At 40.4% G+C, this 21,717-nt stretch overlaps 1 non-coding gene and 1 pseudogene across 1 annotated transcript; one reads left to right on the top strand and one right to left on the bottom strand.

Moving 5' to 3' along the window:
* The first annotated feature begins 4,050 nt into the window (after nt 1-4,050).
* On the top strand, nt 4,051-4,241 carry LOC111827714. Its single transcript, XR_002831395.1, has one exon. It is a non-coding gene; the product is annotated as a U2 spliceosomal RNA (small nuclear RNA).
* Nucleotides 4,242-21,621: 17,380 nt separating this feature from the next.
* Nucleotides 21,622-21,717, bottom strand: LOC111827718 (annotated as a pseudogene).

The raw sequence follows: 21,717 nt of genomic DNA, 5'->3' as shown, positions 1-21,717 counted from the left end.
CCAGTTGCACTTTTAGCCAACAATACAAGAGTCAGAGCATACTGAAAAGGCCAGTTTCATTTTGTTTCATCCAACTGATGATTATCCACAACTCATTAACCCCCACCCCCTTCACTTTCCAGTATAAACGCAGGTCCAGCCTTTTACACACACTCTTCGTAGAAATAAAACAGTTAAGATGTCTGCTGCACATTTTTGGGAGAAACCAAGATGGCGGCATAGGTAAACACCGGAGTTTGCTGCCTCGAACAACCACTTCAAAAATACAACTAAAAGATGGAACGGACATCACCCAGAACCACAGGAAGGCTGGCTGAGGAGAGACTCTACAACTAGAAGGAAAAACAACAGCATTACGAGGAATAGAGGAGGCGCAGTGTGGAAAATTTAAAGGTACGGTGGTGCGGCGGTGCTCTCGCAAAGCGGGCTGGTGGCTGAGGGCGCGGTTGCCGTTTTCAATCAGGAGTGAGTCTCAGACTCTGGGCTACAGATCCGGGCGAGTCTCTAGGGACCCTGACTCAAACGGGAGAAGCGGGACTGTCTGGCTACGGTCCCTCCGAGGTTTGCAGCGGTTACGGGGACAGAGAGGCAGAGCCCCTGGAGACGGACTGAGAGCAGCCATAGCTGCTCCCTCCCCCCGCCCTGTTGAGCCCGCCCCGCCCAGGCCCTGCACGCGGCCATTTGCCGACCGCCTCAGGCAAAGGCTGGAATAGCGCCTCCCCAGAGGACTGAAGTTTTCCACACAGCTGATTCCTATAGCCAGTCGGCCTGGTGGTAAAATCCCTCTAGTGTTAACTACAACAGTTAAGGCTTGGCTAGAACAAGACTGCGCACAAAGACCACAAGGGGGTGCACCAAGAAAGCATAAAAGATGCGGAGACAAAAAAACATGACAGAAATGGAGGATATGGAGCTAAGAATCGCAATTTTGAGGGCTTGCAAAAAACTTGTGGAGAGCCTCACAAAAACTAATGAGACCCTCGATGCTACGATAAAGAAATTAGAAAGTAAGCATACACGGACTGAAATAAAGAATATTATACCCAATAGCAGACCAGAGGAGCACAAGAATCAAACCAAAGATTTGACAAAAAACACCCAACTGGAAAAGCAAAATGAAAAAAGAATCCGAAAGTGTGAAGATAGTGTAAGGAGCCTCTGGGACAGTTTCAAGCGGAATAATATCAGACTTATTGGGGTGCCAGAAGATGAGAGACAGCAAGATTTTGAAAACCTATTTCAAGAAATAATGGCAGAAAACTTCCCCCACCTGGTGAAAGAAATGGACTTACAGGTCCAAGAAGCGCAGAGAACCCCAAACAAAAGGAATCCAAAGAGGACCACACCAAGACACATCATCATTAAAATGCCAAGAGCAAAAGACAAAGAGAGAATCTTAAAAGCAGCAAGAGAAAGAGACTCAATTACCTACAAGGGAATACCCATACGACTGTCAGCTGATTTCTCAACAGAAACTTTGCAGGCCAGAAGGGAATGGCAAGAAATATTCAAAGTGCTGAATACCGAGAACCTACAACCAAGATTACTTTATCCAGCAAAGCTATCATTCAGAATTGAAGGTCAGATCAAGAGCTTCACAGATAAGGAAAAGCTAAAGGACTTCATCACCACTAAACCAGTATTATACGAAATGCTGAAAGGTTTCCTTTAAGAAGAGGAAGAAGAAAAAGGTAAAGATACAAATTGTGAACAACAAACATGCATCTATCAACAAGTGAATCTAAGAATCAAGTGAATAAATAATCTGATGTACAGAATGAACTGGTGATTACAATGAATCAGGGACATAGAAGGGGAATGGACTGACTATTCTTGGGGGGGGAGGGGAAAGGGGAATGGGAGATGCGGGAAGAGACTGGACAAAAATCGTGCACCTATGGATGAGGACAGTGGGTGGGGAGTGACGGCGGAGGGTGGGGCGGGAACTGGGAGAAGGGGAGTTATGGGAAAAAAAGAGGAACAAATGTAATCAGAACAATAAAGATTTAATTTAAAAAAAAAAAAACCCTGTGAAAAACACATAACCAGAATCTAACCCAAGGAACATCAGACAAACTGGTATTGAGGGACATTCTACAAAATAACTGTCCTGTAATCTTCAAAAGTTTCACAGTCATGAAAGACAGGGGAAGTCTGAGGAGCAATTCCAGACTGAAGAAGACTAAAGAGACATGACAATTTAATGCAACATGTCATTTAAATTAGGTCTTCTAATTTTCCGGAGGATATTATTGAAACAATAGGCAAAACTTGAGTGCTCTGTAGATTAGATGGTGATAATGTATAACATTAATTTCCTGATTTTGATGCTTATATTGGGTTATGTAGGAGAATATCCTTGCTGGTGAGAATAATGTATTAAAACTAGAGGCCCGGTGTACAGCTTCATGCCCAGCGTCTGGTGCCTGAAGGTCGGCTGAGTGGCACTCCTGCTGTGGGAGCTCACTAACCACCAGGGGGCAGCTCCTGCATTGAGCGTCTGCATGCTGGTGGTCAGTGTGCATCATAGCGACTGGTCAAACGGTCAACAGGTTGACCGGTCGACCGGCTGCTTAGGGTTTTATATATATAGATGTTTAAGCATGATGGGGCATCATGTTGGTCACTTATTTCCAAATGGTTCAGAAAACAAGAGGTTCTTTGTTCCAGTCTTGCAAATTTTTTTATGCTTAAAATCATGTCTGTTACAAAATAATCTAGACCAAAAATGAAAGCAAAATATTGTATTGGAAAACATAAACTGAGAGTTTACTATCAGCAGATTAACTAAAGGAAATTCTAAAGCACAATTTTTTTTACTAAGTAGAATGACAATGATCTCAGAGAAGATTAGAAATAAAGGAAGGAATAAAGAACAAAGAAAGGGGTAAATACATGGGTACTCTAGAAGACCTTGACTGTAGAGATTTAAAATAAAATACATGTCAATAATAACATAAGTTAGGAGAAGGATATGTGGAATTAAATGCTATAAAATGTCTTGAATTTTCTAAGAAAAATGTAGATACACTGCCCTAGCTGGATTGGCTCAGTAGATAAAGCGTTAGCCTGCGGACTGAAGGGTTCCGGGTTCGATTCTGTTCAAGAGCACATGCCAGGATTGCAGACGCAATCCTCAGTGGGGGACATGTAGGAGGCAGCTGATCAATGATTCTCTTTCATCATTGATGTTTCTCATTGATGTTTTTATCTCTCCCTTCCTTTCTGAAGTCAATAAAAATATATTTTTTTAAAATGTAGATACACTGATTATATTTGATTTAGATAAACCAAGGATGCATATTCTAATTTTAATATACACATTGAAATTAAAAAAAAGAATATATAACTGCAAAAAGTGTAAAAAATAAAATAATAAAAAGTGCTCAGTCAATCCAAAAGAAGTCAGAAAGGTGAGAAAAGAGAACATAAAATATATGGAACAAGAAGAAAGCACATAGCAATATAATAGATTTTAATCTGAATATATCAGAATTTACATCAACTGTATGTAGACTAAGTGCTTCAGTTAAAAGACAAAGAGTATCGGACTGAATAAAAAACAAAACAAAACAAACCCTGCAATTTACAAGAGACACATCTAAAATGTAAGGATATAAAACATTTGAGAGTTAAGGGAAAGTAAAAATACACCATGTTAACTAGAAAAGAGCTGTGTGGCTGTGCTAGTATTAAACAACACAGATTTTAAGGTAAAAAGCATAACTAGAAATAAAATAGTCACTTCATAATGATTACAGGTTCAATTTACTAGGGTATGATGATAAATCTGCCTTTGAATGCATCTAATAATTATGGCTTAAAATATATAAAACAAAAATTGACAGGACCACAATGAGAAACTGAAAAATCCATAATAATGGGCTATTTTAACATGTCTTTCAATAACTGACAGGACAAGCAGACAAAGATCAGGAAGCACATTGAAGATTTGAACAACATGATAAGCAAGCTTAATTTAAGGGACATAATCAGCTTATGCAACACTCCAATAACTGTAGAATGCATATTCTTTCAACCAAGTAATTTATCACTTCTTGGCCTTGTGGCTAAGATCAAGTGTAGTATCTGTTCTTATCAGTTTAATATCTGGTATGTCCTGTATCCGAGGACAATATATTAAATGGATTTTTGAAATTAAGAGATGGAATAGGAACTTGCTCTATCCACTCCACGCATCGACCTGGTATTACAGTACTTCTAGGAATGATGCACGCACGCACACCACACACACACACACACACACCCCCGACCAAGTAATATTTATAAAACCTGAATATATATACTGGACTATAAAGCAATTCTTGATACATTTTAAATGATTGAAATAATAGAATGTGTGCTTTATGACCACAATGCAACTATGTCAGAAACCAATAACAAAGCGATAACTAGAAAGTAAATCCCCTTGTGTGTGCACATTGTATTAGTCAGCTTTAGTTAGGTTATCATGCAAACAATCTCAGACTCCCCTGGACTTGCAACACATGTATTTCTCATTCATGTTAATGTTGTCGCTATTGCAGCTGTGCTCCTAGCTAGGTTAACTTTAGGGCTGCTTTCTGTGTCTTTTTATTCTGGGATCCAGGCTGATGGAACAACCTCTATGTGGGACATGCCATTCTCAAGGCAGAAGGCACTAGTGTAAAAGGCTTAGCCAAACCACACAATCACATTTGAAGCTCTGCACCAATATAGCATACATCTATCTGCTCAATAGTCCATTGGCCCAAGAAAGCCACATAGTTAAATGCAAAGTCAATGGCATGTATTATACTACTACAGGTTAGGAGGAAATAATTAATTGGGGAAAAAAAGGTATCTATGACTTCAATCAAGAAATACATTTATTTTTATGTTTGGTTGATAAATATTGAGAAGTCTTTAATGACTAAAGCAGGGGTCCTCAAACTACGGCCCGCTGGCCACATGCAAATACAAATATTGTATTTGTTCCCGTTTTGTTTTTTTACTTCAAGATAAGATATGTGCAGTGTGCATAGGAATTTGTTCATAGTTTTTTTTTAAAACTATAGTCCGGCCCTCCAACGGTCTGAGGGACAGTGAACTGGCCCCCTGTTTAAAAAGTTTGAGGACCCCTGGACTAAAGTCTCAGTGTTAACGAAACAGAGCGAAGCTGCCAGAAAGCCAGTTGCCAGAAGGATTTGTCTTGTATGACGTCATGAAAGCCTTTGGAATAGAAAAGTCACCACCTCACTTCCTTCTGAGAGAGATTCCAAATGCCACTGAAAGTTCAAGGTACTAAAATACCCTGATTTCTTACAGATCCACACTCCTAGAATAAGGATCCAGGATGTTTTAAATGTTACCTGGTTAGATTGACAAAAATAATCAGTCTTAGAATACTCTTGATCTTAAACTTATTTCTTAAGCGTTGTCAAGTTATATAAAGTATTATTATGAAACGACATAGAAATTGATTGCATCCTGACAAATAAAAACAGTTTGAGCTTAATGATTGAAGCTGTGATAAAATTTAATTCACCTTCCTTACTGCATAAAGTTTTATTATATTTGAGATACGTTGATTTATAGGTGGTTTTCCATTTAAAACAAAACATTTTTAAAAAAGAATCTCAGAATTTGTTTTTGAAGCTATGTTAATGCAAAAGGTAATTTCTATACTTTAAGACAACACAGTATTTTAATTGTTGAAATAATATGAATCCGTGGTTATCGAATGGTGGTGTTTTGCTGGTGCTGCTAGAGACATTCTTGCAATGTGTGAACTTGGAATTGAAAGTTTGGATGACCTCATTTCAGCGGCTAAATTCAAGAAATAGACTTGTTGACTTGACATCTCCTGACATCACTCAAATTTATCTTTAAGTTCAAATCCTGCAACTACCAATCATTATTTGCTTCATAAAGGTTCTTTCTTGGCTAAGGAGGCCTTTGATTGACAAGATAAGAAATATTTAAAGTTTTGTCATTGAAATAAACTGCCCAGTTTCTACCCATATTATTTCAGTGGCAAGATATTTCCTATCTTGGAGAGATTATCAATAAATTTTGAAAAATGTTCCTAATTCTTTTCTTCTCTTTATTCCCATTATAACAGTCTATATGCCATCCAACCATAAGGCAGGGAAACTAGGAAAATTAAAAATAAAAATTATATCCTGTTTAAGAAGCTGGATGCAGAAATAAACTTTTATCTTATTTGTGTATTTTATAATGCATTATTTCATTGACAACATAATTTTATCTCTATCACAAATTTTTATCATAAAAATGTAATACTTTAACAATATCTTTATTTATTTCAGAGAGGAAAGGAGAAGGAGAGAGAGATAGAGACATCAATGATGAGAGAGAATCATTGATTGGCTGCCTCCTGCATGCCCCACACTGGGCATGTGCCCTGACTGGGAATCCAACCATGACCTCCTGGTTCATAAGTCAGTGCTCAACCACTGAGCCATGTGGGCTGGGCAAAATGTAATACTTTTTCTTTTTAACAATTCTATAACATCATTTTATACTTCCAGATGTGACAAAAAGCTTTTCTGGAAGAAAAGCAAAAAGGCTCAACATTAATTTATAATGGTGAGCATAAAATTAACCTTTATGCTCATTAGTAGGACTAAGTCAAATAATGATAGCTCTCTCAAAAATACATAGTAATATCTTGGTTTAGTGTAAGATATTTATGGAGGAGTTTTTACGTTAAATTTGGTACAACAACATTATTCTTGGCAGATACATTTATTCATTTGTTCATTTTTTTCAAATATTCATTAAGGCAAACATCATTTTAGGTAGTGGAATCCATGGCCCTTGTGCTCAAATAGGGATTGTTCCAAAGTGGAGATAGGTACCAAAAAGTAAGTACAGTAATTGAGTACTTGTGAGGAGACTCTAACCACAGGCAGCAAAATCTTAGACATCTCTCATAACAATATGTTTATGGATACATCTCTGAGGGCAAAGGAAACTAAGGAGAAAATAAACAAATGGTATTACATCAAAACCAAAAGCCTGCCCTGACTGGTTTGGCTCAGTGGATAGAGCGTTGGCCTGCGGACCAAAGGGTCCCGGGTTCGATTCCAGTCAAGGGCATGTACCTTGGTTGCAGACATATCCCCAGTGGGGGGTGTGCAGGAGGTAGCTGATCGATGTTTCTCTCTCATCAATGTTTCTGACTCTCTATTCCTCTCCCTTCCTCTCTGTAAAAAATCAATAAAATATATTAAAAAAACACACAAAAAACCCAAAAGCTTTTACACAGCAAAAGAAACCATCAACAAAATGAAAAGGGAGCCCACTATATGGGAGAATGTATTTGGTAATGATACACCCAATAAAGGGTTAATATCCAACATATATACAACTTAACAAAAGGAAGACAAACAATCCAATTAAAAAATGGGCAAAGGACCTAAATAGACACTTCTCTAAAGCGGACATACAGATGGCCAAGAGATATATGAAAAAATGCTCAAAGTCACTGATCATCAGAGAGATGCAAGTTAAAATGACAACGAGGTGTCACCTCACACCTGTCAGAATGGCTACCATCAACAAATCAACAAATGACAAGTGCTGGCGAAGATGTGGAGAAAAGGGAACCCTAGTACACTGCTGGTGGGAATGCAGACTGGTTCAGCCATTGTGAAAAACAGTATGGAGTTTCATCAAAAAATTAAATATGGAACTGCCATTTGACCCAGTGACCCCACTTCTAGGAATATATCCTAAGAAACCTGAAACACCAATCAGAGAGAATGTATGCCCTCCTATGTTTATAACAGCACAATTTACAAAAGCTAAGATCAGCAAACAGTCCAAGTGCCCATCAGTAGATGAATGGATAAAAAAGCTGTGGTACATTTATGCCATGGAATACTATGCAGCAGTAAAAAAGAAGGATCTCTTACCCTTTGAGACAGCATGGAGGGATCTGGAGAGTATCATGCTAAGTGAATAAGTCAGTCAGAGAATGATAAGTATCATATGATCTCAGTCATCTGTGGAATCTAATGAACAAAATAAACTGATGAACAAAACAGATCCAGAGACATAGAAGCATAGAACAGACTGCAGAACCTCAGAGGGAAGGCGGGTGAGGGTGCGTGGGTGGGAAGTGAACAACCAAAGAACTTGCATACATATAATGCATAACCATGGACAAGAACAATAGGGTTGTGAAGGCCTAGGGCATGGGGCGGGGGCCAGCTAGGAGGGTCAATGGGAGAAAAAAGAGGAGATATGTAATATTTCCAACAATAAAGATTTAAAAAAACCAATTTCCATTACACTCATCATTATAATTTGACTGGCAAAGTGGAAAACAAGAGAAAAGCTATTCTTACCCCCCTGATGATATGATTTACATACTTAGAAAAACTGAGAGACTCTATCAAAATAAAAAAGGTACTAGAATTAAGAAGATAATTGGGTAATGGAGATGGATTTTAAAAAGTATAAAGATCAAGAAATTTTATGTACTAAATGTGGAAATGGGAAAAAGTACTATATTTATAATAGCAATAAACATAATGAAATACTTAGATATAAATCTAACAAGATACAGGACCTAAGTAAAAAAAAAAAGCTACAAAATATTATTATAAAACCCCAAATGAAGATCTGAATAAATGCAAAGGCATACTATGTTCTTGGATATGGAGACAATATTTTAAATGTCAAATCTTCAGTATATATATATGGAGGTTCTGCATATATGTATGCAAGTTCTTTGGTTGTTCACTTCCCACCCACGCACCCTCACCCGCCTTCCCTCTGAGGTTCTGCAGTCTGTTCTATGCTTCTATGTCTCTGGATCTGTTTTGTTCATCAGTTTATTTTGTTCATTAGATTCCACAGATGACTGAGATCATATGATACTTATCATTCACACACACACACACACACACACACACACACACACACACTCTTAATGCAATTCCACTTAGGATGCTTATAGGATTTTTTTCAATTAGATAAAATAATCTTAAACCTTACACAAAAGATAACTGAGATACTATGGGGAAAAAAATCAGATATTGGAACTTATTAGTATCTATCACTAGGTAGAGCAGTGGAGCCGAACCGAGAATTGAGAATTAATATACACGAGAGGTTAATATATAATAAAAAGAAGCATTTAAAAATTACATTCTCTTTTAAAAATTTTTTAGAGAAATGTGTTTTTATTATTAATTTTAGAGAGAGGAAGGGGGAGGAAGAGAGAGAAACATCACCGGGAATTGAACTAACAACCTCTCAGTGCATGGGGCAATGGTCAACCAACTGAGCCACACCAGCCAGGGCAATAAAGGAAGCATTTGAATTCAGTAGATAAAGGATGAACTATGAAAAAAAAAAGGATGAACTATGCTTTAAATGATTTTGGTTCAACCAGTTATCCTGCCTGATGAAAGTAAGTTTGAATCCCTATCTTACTTTATACATACAAATTCCAGATGGAAAAAAGATAAATGTAAAAAATAAAGAGAGAACATCACCGGGAATTGAGGAGGCTACATGCATTTTCTATGGGGCAATGGTCAACCAACTGCTGAGCCACACCAGCCAGGAAAGGAAGCATTTGAATTCAGTAGATAAAGGATGAACTATGTTTTAAATGATTTTGGTTCAACCAGTTATCCTGCCTGATGAAAGTAAGTTTGAATTCCTATCTTACTTTATACATACAAATTCCAGATGGAAAAAAGATAAATGTAAAAAATAAAATAAATATTTTACAAGATAATTTAGGAGGCTACATGCATTTTCTAAGGATCAAGGAGATCTTTTTAATAAAGACTGGAGACCCAAAAATTATAAAAGAAAAGGTAAACGTATTTGACTAGAAAACATTTTTAAATTATATTATAAATGGTACCATAAACAAAATTCATGGGCAAATGATAGATAGTACTTGTAATATAGACTGTAGTCAAAGAGTTAATTTCTTTAAAGTAAATTTTAGAAATTTCAGCACCTATACATTGACAAGAAAAATACTAGATAATAATGCAATAGAAAAATGGGCAACAGATACGAAGAGAAAATTCACAGAAGAACAAGCCCAAATATCCGACTGCCATATAAAAAGATGCCCAAATTCCTTGTTGGTTAGGACAAGGCCATTGGCAGTCCTTCCCATGAACTAGAAAAAGTTGGGGCCTTTTCTCTGTACTGAACAGAGCCAGGATGCCAGGTTTTGCAAGCCATTTGTGGGCTACATTTCAACCCCATAAACTGCACAATGCATGCAATGGTCCAGACTCCGAGAAATGCAAATTAATTATGAAAGATTGCTTTATATCCATTAAACTGGCAAAAACTTACAAAGAGCTATAAACCTGTTGCCAGGAGGGATATGGGGGAATGTGTGCTCTCATACATTGGAGTTGTAAAGCGTTCCAGCCTTTTAGGAAGGCAATCTGGCAATATCTATTAAAATTAAAAATACATATTCCACTTCACCCCAGAATCCTACTCCTCGGAATCTATTCCATAAAAATAAAAGTGCTGATTTGTACGGACATGTGTGCGAGCACGTTTATTGCAGCACTGTTTGTGGCTGCCAAGAACTGGAAACATGGTGAATGGCCATTAATCAGGGAATGGCTGAAAAATTAAAATATATTACCCCATAGAATATCGCATGGCCATTAAATGGGATGAATTATAGCCTTACCAGATGTCTGAGAGAGATTTCCATAAGTTACCGGTGAGAAAAGCAAGATGCAAAATGAGCTTAATATGATTCTATTATTATTTAAAAAAGAATCAAAAAAATCTTCGTGTGTGTGGGTGTGTGTGTGTGTGTGTGTGTGTGTGTGTGTGGCAATGAAGGGAAGTGTATGTGGACACACCCTAGGTTGTTAATTGTAGAGGAAAGTTGTCCACAATAAAAACAATATGATACAATCCCATTTATGTAAAACTGTATGAATGTCTGGTGTCTGTGCATAGATGTGTGAGCACATACATAATTGTGTACAGGCCCTGGCCTGTGTAGCTCAGTGGGTTGGACACCGTCCTGTGCACTGAAAGGTTGTTGGTTGGATTCCCAGTCAGGGCACATGCCTGGGTTGTAGGCTCCATCCCCAATAGGGGGTGTGCAAGAGGCAGCTGATCGATGTCTCACTCTCACATGGATGTTTCTCTCTCTCTAAAAATAAAAACGAATAAAAAAAATAATAATAAAGAAATGCATGCAAGGAAGCTCCCTTCAGCGTTACTGATTGGGATGGTGAGATTTCAGGGGATTTTTATTTTCATGGTTGTTTCTTTGTATGTTGCTCCCACTCTTTATAATGGACGTGTGTTATTTTTAAATCCAGGAACAAGATGAAGTTATCTTCATCTCAATAATAAAATAACAACAAAAAAACAAATATACCCCAAACTCAAAGTACTAATACGACTCAGTAACACACACATTCTTATTTATAGTGGGCTTGAGGGGACTCCGCTTGAAAAAGGGATGGAAAAGAACGAACAAAGCAAATGCCTATTGCTCTGAAGTATTACCTCCATCACAAATTATGGGGCAGTGGGGAAAATGTTTAAAGCCACACATATATTTGTTACAGCACATCCTTTTGATGGTTTCACTGTGTCAGCAGAATTATTTGCTGCTTTTTGCAAACTTCTAAAAACTTTTAGTAGAAGTTTGGTATTTATTTTTTTCTTTATGGGAGAACTTCGAGACGAGGGGGAGAGAGGTACCATATGTTAAAGGTAGGGAGACCTCTCCGGCAGTTGGGGGCACTGGCTGAGTGTTACCTGCTGCTTTGAAGATGCAGGTTTTGTCTCTTTGAAAGCGGTTTCCTTCCTGCTTTTCAGACAGCTAATAGAAATAGCATTACGTGAGATTACAAACCCAGCATCGCAAAGGTTAGATTGAAGAGTGAAATTTATTCTTGTGTTTTGGACTTGAGAGAAGAGTTGCTTGGATGGGGGGTTTAGAGATGGGGAAACTTGTTGATCTAGTTTGAAGTCGAGGCTACCAATTAGGAGGGATTTGCTTTTACTCAGTTGTCCTTTTACAAACCGAGGAAAGAAGGGAAATCTTTTCTGCCTGTGCATGGAGGGTCCTGAGAGTGTGCTTAAGGAGCTGTTGAGAGGTTTAAATGGATTCATAGGGATAAAGAGCTTCAGAATGGTGCCTGATTTGGGGAAGCACTACGTAAGTGTTGTTATTATTAATCTTTTTTCATTGGCTAAACTCAGTTGTCTGCTTGCACAGGATGCACATATTTGGGGGAGAAACGGCCTCTACCATAAACTATTGATGTAGTTTGGATTCTGAGATATTGTCTGAATTACTTGGCTCATGATACTTCACCCAATACCGTGGACTTGAGGGCACTAAATTCTATTTGATGGCAAATTAAATCAATGGTTACATATAGTCACTTCATAATGAGACGTAGGGACTTAATAGGCTATGAAGAATACTTTTGATTTTCTTTAACAAATTGTGTTTATCAACAAAAATCAGTTCCTGATTCTCTGTTTGGGATAGGAAACACAGAATACCTAGTGTTTTTTTTGTTAAGGATGTCTTTTTCTAATAATTAAAAAAAGAACCTGTGAAAACATCAGTGATAAGGGTGAATGTAAGGGGTTTTGCTTCCGGGTTTGGTGTTCTGCTTCATCCTGTTGTAATGTCCCACCACCTATCTGACCTTGATTGTTTGAGAATGCCATCACGAACTCTCTGTACCTCCTTCACTCTCCCGTGAGCTCTGGATAAGCTATTTTGACCCCCACACTGGGAGAGCGCCCTGGGTGTTAGAAAGTCAGGATCCCTGAAAAGAAGGCAGGAGAAGAGAAGGCCTCATTCCTCTGCCTTCGCTGTGAGTCAGAAAAAGAAACCCCCTGCAGGGCTCCCAGATTTTAAAAGCACCTTGGCGCGTGGAAGGACAATTGTGTGAGTGCAGAGCAAACTGGAGAGGACGCTGCCCTTCTCCAATGTCATGTGGTCCTTACTTAATATAGAAACCAGGTAACTGTGGCAGCCAGTTGGTGGCCTGAATGTTTCCTCCCAGTGCTAACCTTCCTGCCTGACTTTCCAAGTGTGGAGTGAGCTCCTGTTTTGGTACCGTCTCCCAAAGAGCTTTGTCTGGGGCGGGGCAGATTTGTACTCTTTTCTCAGCAGAACCATGTGCCCTTGCTTGTATTTAAGGCCTCTATCCGGTCTCCCTTTATGCTCTTGGTCCTAGAAGGAGACTGGGAATGATAATTTGAGTTTTCACCGTCTGTGAGCTGGACACCTTTCTCCAGTGTCTGAGGAATAAATCTGTCTGTGACATTGAGGCCAAATAAACAGTCATCCGAAGCAGCATCAACCATCAGGAGGTATGATCTTTGAGGGTTTTCCAAAAGGGGGGGCATCTCAGATCATTCTGCTGGATGTTCGATTCCAGGTAACCGACCATTCAGGGGACATAAATGTAGGCTGTAGATACAACATAGCGTTGACATAGGAAAAATCAGAAGGTGTAGATTTCACAAGCCATGGAAGTAGCGTGGTGCGGGTCATGCATTCACACTGAAGTGGCTTAGGGTGTGTCTCTCCACGTGCTCAAAGCAGGGAGAATGCAAGTCCCAACACATTGCTGGCTATCCCAGCAATCCAGGCACTCATATCAAAGTGGATCGTGGCATGCCGGGCTTGGCTTTTTATTTTTTTAAATCTTCTTAAGACTTGCAGGCCTTCTGGGCAAAACTGGAATAGCCAAGGACTACCTACTCCATATACCGTTGAATCCACTGAATATAAGTTTCTGGCAACAAAAGAAACTGGACTGGCAAGCAATTTGCGGTAAGTCCCTGAGGTTAATCTTTTCTTCCCCTCTTAGTGAATAACAGATCTGATGCCAAAACTGCTTTGGCTATGGAAGTGGGCTACCTATCCCCCACCCCCACCTGAGTCAGCATGGGTGATAGATCAATCAAGTATGTTTTACTGCTTTAACAGTATGTGGGATCATGGGTAATCTTTTCTCAGAGGCCAGCCATGTTCTCCACTCCCTCCAGCTTTGCAGGTGGGTTCGCCAAAGCTCGGAGAGGAAAAGATGACTTGCTTTTATGACATACATTTTGTTGACCCAGAGGAGTATTCTTTAATTTCGACCACATGACCCAGCCACGGTTCTTATCACCTGTATCACTCGGAAAGTATCCTAAAGTCTGAACAATCAAGTTTTCTGTTGCTTCATTGGTTTGACAGGTGTGATGTTCATGACACGCCAATGCCCTGATGTGGCACGAATCCAGGATTGTTTGCCAAGGACCTAATGCCATTCACTCATTCAACGCACATCCTGTGAATATCTATTACGTTCTAGAACGTCATAACAAAAGGACTCATTCGTATCATATTGATGCTGCTTCAACTTTTTCCTGTTTTTGAGCAGAAAAAATTGCTGTGCTGGACAGTTTCTCCCAGGAATGGAACCTTGCAAAAGTTCCGCAACTTTGCGTCTTTGAAAGGATGTTTTCCTCACTAATTGACACTAGAGGGCGCTCAATTGCCAGTAACAGATTTGGGCAATTGGACATCAAGCACTATTTCAAGACTGGTTTTACTCTTTTCTGTAAAAATACAGTTGCACCCCTCCATCCTCCTCCTAGTGAGGTACCAAAAGAGGAGACACTCTAGCCTGGACCGGAGTAGAGGTTGGTTTCCATGAAGGCTTTCTCCCCTAGAACCCAGGCTTTTGAAATATCCATGTTAACAGTGAGTAACAGTAACTTGCTAGTAACCGTGCATCCTGGAAATAACATTTAGTTGCATCCTGTAGTCATCCAACATATCCACAGATAATTCCATGAGACCCCGAAAGGAAATTTTGAAAAGACTGACTGCTTTATAAACTCAAAGCACTTATCAACAAGCTAATGCCCCTTTCCCTCGAACACAGGAAAGGCCTCCCATTTTGGCCCAAGACTATTCGCCATCCCTTATCATCTGTTCTTCTCCTTTGTACCTCTTAAGCACCAACCAGTATTCAATTTTTCAACCTCCATCTAAGGAGACAGGGGAAGTATTTCTCAAGTGCTTACTATGTATCAGTTGCTTTTCTTTTTATGTCACATTATCACATGTATTCCTCACAGCAACCCTTAGATTCTAAGGCTTAGAAGGTTGTCAGTATCCCCAATTTACAGATGAATAAACTGAGGTTCAGGAATAAGTCACCTGCCGGAGGTTGTGTTCCTTTGTAAATAGATGAGCCAGGATTTACTTCTAAGGTTTTCTGATTTTGCTTTCTTCTGAACTGCCCTCCTTAACGGAGACTTTCAGATTCTTTAGTGTTGTATTATTCCTTGTCATTGTCCTTAGTGTTACCTTATGAAAGTTTATCCACGATCCACAATTTATGATAAAAACTAGCTAAGGACATTATAAAAATGAAAATGGACTTCAATTCTGACAATATCTTCCCTGCAACTTCCATTATATTTCAGAATTAAAAAGAAAACCAAACTTGACATAGGAGTAGCTTTGGTCATTAGGTAGAAGAGGTACTTGGTTCAGCCCTTGTTTTATGAGATGCCACCCCAGTGAAGCTCATATGCAAGATTAAGACACTTACTTTTGACTTTATTTGAAAGACTGCCTTGAAACACTAAAGGCCTTCAGAATCTCTGTTAATGAGCTCATTTGTTTGGTCAGAGTTAAGTTTTACTATTTCAAGGAATTTTGCTCTGTATTACTTGGCTTGAAGCAAGAAGCTAACATGAATGTAGAATCACCAAGTTGAAAATTGAGTTCCCTCCAATAGTCTACATTTTCTAGATGTCTAACGGAGTTCTAAAGGAGAAAATGGCCGTAGAAGTTTTTGGGTTAGTGGGCTTCTGGCATTTATTATGAGTAGAGATTTTTTTTTTAAAAAAAAGCTTTATTGAGATATGATTCACATACCATACAATCCACCCATTTAAGTGTATGATTGAATGGATTTTAGTGTGTTCACAGACATGTGCAACCATCATCACAATCAATTTTAGAATATTCTCATCACCTCTAGAAGAAATCCCATATCCTTTAGCTGTCACCCTCCTATTTATTCCCCTATTCCTGCCCCTCCAGTCCTAAGTAACAACTAATCTTTCTGTTTGTATGGATTCCCTTACTCTGGACTTTACTATGAACAGAATCATATAGCATGTGGTCTTTGGTGACTAACTTCTTGAGTATAATGTTTTCAAGATCCATTCATGTGTGGCATGTATCAGTACTTTATTCTTTTTTTATGGCTGAGTAATATTCCATCGTGTGGATACACCACCTTTCATTTATCCATTCATCTGTGTCATGGACATTTGAGTGTTTTAACCTTTTGGCCTGTATGAATAATGCTGCTATAAACATTCATGTACATGTTTCTGTGTGGGCGTATGTTTTCACTTCTCTTAGATCTAGGCCTAAGAGTGGATTTTCTAGGTCACATGGTAACCTGTGTTTAATTATCTGTGGAACTGCCAGCCTCTTTCCCACAGCAGCTGAACCATTTTACCGTCCTACCAGCAATAGACGAGGGAGGGAAACAGAAAATGAGATGCACCTAAATATATGTGTTTTAACACAGCTATGGATAAAACTCTGCGAAGGCCAAAAGTAGCAAGTAACTTATTTGAGACCCATTTAACCCACGTAGGTTTAAATTCAAGCTACTAAATGGGTAAGATTAAAATATTTAACATCAGCTTTCTAAACAGGCTTTCTGGGAACATGACGGCTTTCAGAGTTGTTGCTCATGAGCCCACTCGTGTCTAGAAAATACCCCTGGTTTTCAGAATTGCCACTGAGTTCCAACTATTACAACATGGCAACTATGCACAATTGTGTCCGTTGTGCAGGGATAAAATAGGTTGACTGGTGAAAGAGGAGAAATCCGATGACTTTGGAAATCCAGGTACCAAAATAAATCTCATTTCTTGCATAGACCTTACTAATCCCATGCCATTGGATTCTTGCCTTTCCTCTTTACCAGAGCCAATTGCTTACATTTTGTCTCTTCTCCCAGCAGTCCCACCTCACTCATTTCCCCTGCTTGCTTCCTCTATCATTATTCTGTTTTCGGCTCTGGACCCTCTGGGCTGTGCACCTCTGACCCGGAACCAATGTTGCACTTGAGAAAGTTATCCGTAGGATGGCTGCCCCTGTTGGCTGCGACGCCTTTAAAATGCACAGGGCTTTCTGTGGACTTCAGGAAGTTGTTCTCACCTTCCTTTCTCCTCTCAAGCAGAATAGACGTGGAGTTGAGATCCCTTTGCAGCTATGCAGGCCAGAGTTCATCGCCTTGAGCTGTGAGAGAACAGAAAACATCTGCTGCAATTCAGCAGGCCTCTGCCCCCCTCTTTGCCAGAGTGTGGGGCATTTTAGGTCCTGTGGCTTCTGTCCATCATTCCTGCTTGTGGACACCTATTTTTATATGGTGGTGTGAGTATCTGCAAAACAACCAGACTTAATATGTTCTCCTGTGCCCTAGCCGGTTTGGCTCAGTGGACAGAGCGTTGGCTTGCAGATCGAAGGGTCCCGGATTTGATTCTGGTCAAGGGCACCTGCCCAGGTTTAGGGTTTGATCCCTAGTAGGGGGGGTGCAGGAGGCAGCCAATCAATGATTCTTTCTCATCATTGATGTTTCTATCTCTCTGTCCCTCTCCCTGCCTCTCTGAAATCAATTTAAAAAATATATGTTTTCCTGTGCGTGGCTCTTAGATTTCTCCTGGATGTGTCCTGCTTAATAACAGAGTAAAAGCTGAGATCATGTAAGGTGTGAGTAAGGGAAACAGGTGTCTGGAGTGTCACCATACTTAAAGCAATACCCCACAGAAAGCCCTCTTTGGGATCCCCCAGGGCAGTCACTTTTGCAGATGAAAAAAAAGTGTCTTTACCCAGGATATGGCTGAGGGGGTGAACTGATTTCTGCACAGGTGGATACAGACTTAAGGGAAATTGGTTTATGTTTGTCTTGGTCCAAACATGGTTCTAGCCACTCCCCATGATGGTATTGGTGGAAGGTTTCTTTTTCCTGCTCCTTCCTGTCCCTCTCTGCAGGAGGACCTTGCCAGTTGCTTTGATTTAGGATGCTGGAGCTGCCAGGATTTCAGATATGATGTCCACGTGGGTGCACCGAGGGAGGACTTGGAAAATTTGGACTTGGCAGGTAGCGGAGCATAGGAGAGAGGAGTTAGTGATCTTAAAAACTAGACATGTCAAGAGCTCTCCAAGCAGTGGCTCTATCAGGAAGGTCCGAGGGGCACGTGTGATGGTCTGGTCTGAGTGAGGGGGAAGTGGGGCAGGGGCCAGACTTCTGAGTCGACTGTGATTACCCCGTGTGACTTGAGTGGAGAAAGCTCCTGTATAAAAATACCCCATCTGCTGCCTTGTCTGGTGCCTAAGATTCTAATCAAGCACTGCTTCTTCGTGTGTGTGTGTGTGTGTGTGTGTGTGTGTGCGCACGTGTGTCGTTGTGTATCTCATGAAGTCTTGAACCTTCCTTATGAAGATTTTGGGGTGTCCTAGAATCCCTCTTAAGATGCAACTATCCAGGAGGGAGACTCCTGTAAGCCCATGCAGGGCGACAGGGTAGGGATTAGGAGAAAGGGAGTTGGAAGATGCCCTTGATGGAGGAGGGAGTCCATAGAGAAAGGAAAAGCCCGAGGAGGGGGTTGCTTAAGAGAATCCGCCTCGGCCACTGTTTTCCCAGGGGAAGAGATTCAGACCGCCATTAAGGGGGAGATTGGGAGGTGGGGAAGTAAGGCCTGCTAGTAAGGCAAGCTCCTCTCTAACAAGACGTTGTCTCAGGGCTTCATTGGCCTTCAGGCATTGGCCTTGACTTCCGGTTTCCCCAGTCAAGTGGAATGGACTAATGTCATTCCCAGGAACCAGAAACCTGGCATCATCCTGGGCCACTCCCACCTTCCTCAAGCCCACAGGGAGCCAGCCACTGAATCCTACAGTCTCTACTTCCTTAGAAATCACGAATTCTGCCTCTGAGCAGGTTCCCAGGCCTCCAGCTCAGCCTCTCTCCAATCCGTAGTCACGCTGCTGCTGAAATGGGCTTTCTATACAAAGCCAACCTCTTCATTTTCACCCCTAGCTTAAAGTCATTCCACGTTGTCAGATTGCCTTCCAGATAAAACTCCACATCTCTTAGCATTGGCATTCCTTTCTTTCCTCTTTAGTTTTTTTTCTGTCTCGGGTGTCCCCCTGCAACTAACTACCTTCCTACCAAAGGGACTCCCTGAAATCATGATGACCTCTCTCATATCCCAGAAGGCTTTTTTATAGGCGTTGCCACCTCTGCAGGGACATCTTTCCTCCTACAGTCATTCAAGACTCAGCTTAGGCATCACCTCTTCCAAGAAGACAACCCTGACCTCCCTGTCTGGTTGGTGTGCCTCATTCATCCCGACAGTGCCCCGTGTTCCTTGGCCTCATGGTCCTGCTTTGTCACTATCTGCTTTCCCCTTCCCCACCTTTCCAATATGAGTCCTTTAAAGTCGGGGACTGTCTTAGGTCTCTCTGTACCCCATGGCCCAGCAGATGAGATGCATGGTGGGACAGAGTAGGGAATCTACAAATGTTGACTATATGAGTGAGCTGCTCTTAGGTTATGTTTTGGATCTGGAAGGCCTTTTACCCCTTGGCTCATTTCTAAAATATACCCAACCAATGCCCTAGTTCAGTGGTCGGCAAACTCATTAGTCAACAGAGCCAAATATCAACAGTACAACGATTGAAATTTCTTTTGAGAGCCAAGTTTTTTAAAATTAAACTATATAGGTAGGTACATTGTTATTAACTTAATTAGGGTACTCCTAAGGCTTAGGAAGAACCACATTCAAGGGGCCAAAGAGCCGTATGTGGCTCGCAAGCTGCAGTTTGCCGACCACGGCCCTAGTTCAATGCGACCTTTCCCATGAAGCCTTTCCCTCCCCCAACATTAGGGGTACTTGCTCCCTCCATAGAGGTTCTTTGACATATACCACTTTCCCCTTGTTTTATATCAATGTATGAAAAATCTTAATACCATGAAACCTTGAAAACCCCAGAACCTTGAAACCCAAGGAGAAGCACCATACAGACTAGGTATGTCACTGGGTAAGACGACAGACAGAGAGACGACGACACACGAGCGTTCCCTTTAAGTCACCATAAGTAATTACTTGGCTTGCTTGTAGGGGTTGGGCCTACTATCTTTATTCTCTCTCCAGATGGGATGGAAATTGCTTTAGGAGGATGGGTTTCCCATGTCTGGTTTGTTTTTATTTCACCACCTGTGCCTAGCACAATGCCTCTCCCTCCCTCCAGTGGACAAGTGAATGAATGCACTGAGTTAATGGCAACAGCAGCATTGGTTTTCTTTGGACTCCACCCTGATGTAAGAGGCTTCAGAGGTCTGGCCCTAGGAACATCTCACATACTCAGAATTTGATTTCATGAAAGGAGTAAAAAACACCTCCACGCTCATCCCTAAGAAGAGAGAAAACCACACTGCGGGTTTGATGGCCCCTCTTCAGCTCTGTGCCTAGAACATGCCAGCGCTGGTGTTGGATCTCAGGGAGCCAGCGTGGCCAACCAGCTGCAAAGGCCATGACTGCTTGTTTGGTGGGTGAATAGAGGGATTGAGGATGAGCGTGTTCTTCTGTTGTTGTTTTTTTAAGTATATATATATATATATATATATGTATATATATATATTTTATTAATTTCAGAGAGAGAAAGGGAGAGAGAGAGAGATATAGAAACATCAATGATGAGAGGGAATCGTTCATCAGCTGCCTCCTGCACACCCACCACTGAGGACTGAGCCCACAACTCAGACACGTGCCCTGACCAGGAATTGAACCCTGACCTCCTGGTTCAGAGGTCAACACTGAACCACTGACCACACCGGCCGGGCTGTTCTTGTTTTTTAAATACCTACAGGACTTAAAACTCCTTCAACCTGCAGAGTCCTCTAGGAACTGCATTTATTTTGGATGGTTTTTGTGGCACACTTTCTATTTCATATGAACTCTAGTTGTTTGTGAGGCCTGCGTCTCCGTCCTTTACTTCTCTCTCTTACTCTATGTGCCTTAAAAAGTCATCTGGAGCCTGGCAGGTGTGGCTGAGCGTCGACCTATGAACCAGGAGGCCACTGATTCCGGGTCAGGGTACATGCCTGGTTTGTGGGCTTGATCCCCAGTTGGAGGCATGCAGGAGGCAGCCAATCAATGGTTCTCTCTCATCATTGATGTTTTTATCTCTCTCTCCCTTTCCCTTTCTCTCTGAAAAAAAGAAAAAAAATACACACACACACACACACACACACACACATATATATATATATATGAAATCTAATGCACATTTTAATTTTCTATTTTTTTCTATTTTCAAAATTGTAATTAGGTAATACCAAATAAAGTAAATACACAATTGCAAAAGAAAGCACCTTATTGTCTTAATGGTGCAAAAAACCAGAAAGACAACATAAACTTATCCAGATTTAAAATTAGTTGTTTGTGTTGTGAGTAAATGCCATTTAAAAACATTTTTCAATAGAAAAATGATTTGTAAATCAGTTTATAGAAGATTTAAAAACTCAATGTTTAATAGAAAATATGGAACATTCCATGAATTTGTGTGTCATTCTTGCGCAGGGGTCATGATAATCTTTTTTTAAAGCATTTTTAAAATCCTCATCTGAGGAT

Source organism: Myotis lucifugus, unplaced genomic scaffold (assembly GCF_000147115.1).
Source record: "Myotis lucifugus unplaced genomic scaffold, Myoluc2.0 scaffold_207, whole genome shotgun sequence".
Taxonomy (NCBI): domain Eukaryota; kingdom Metazoa; phylum Chordata; class Mammalia; order Chiroptera; family Vespertilionidae; genus Myotis; species Myotis lucifugus.
This window is presented reverse-complemented; position numbering and strand designations above follow the sequence as displayed.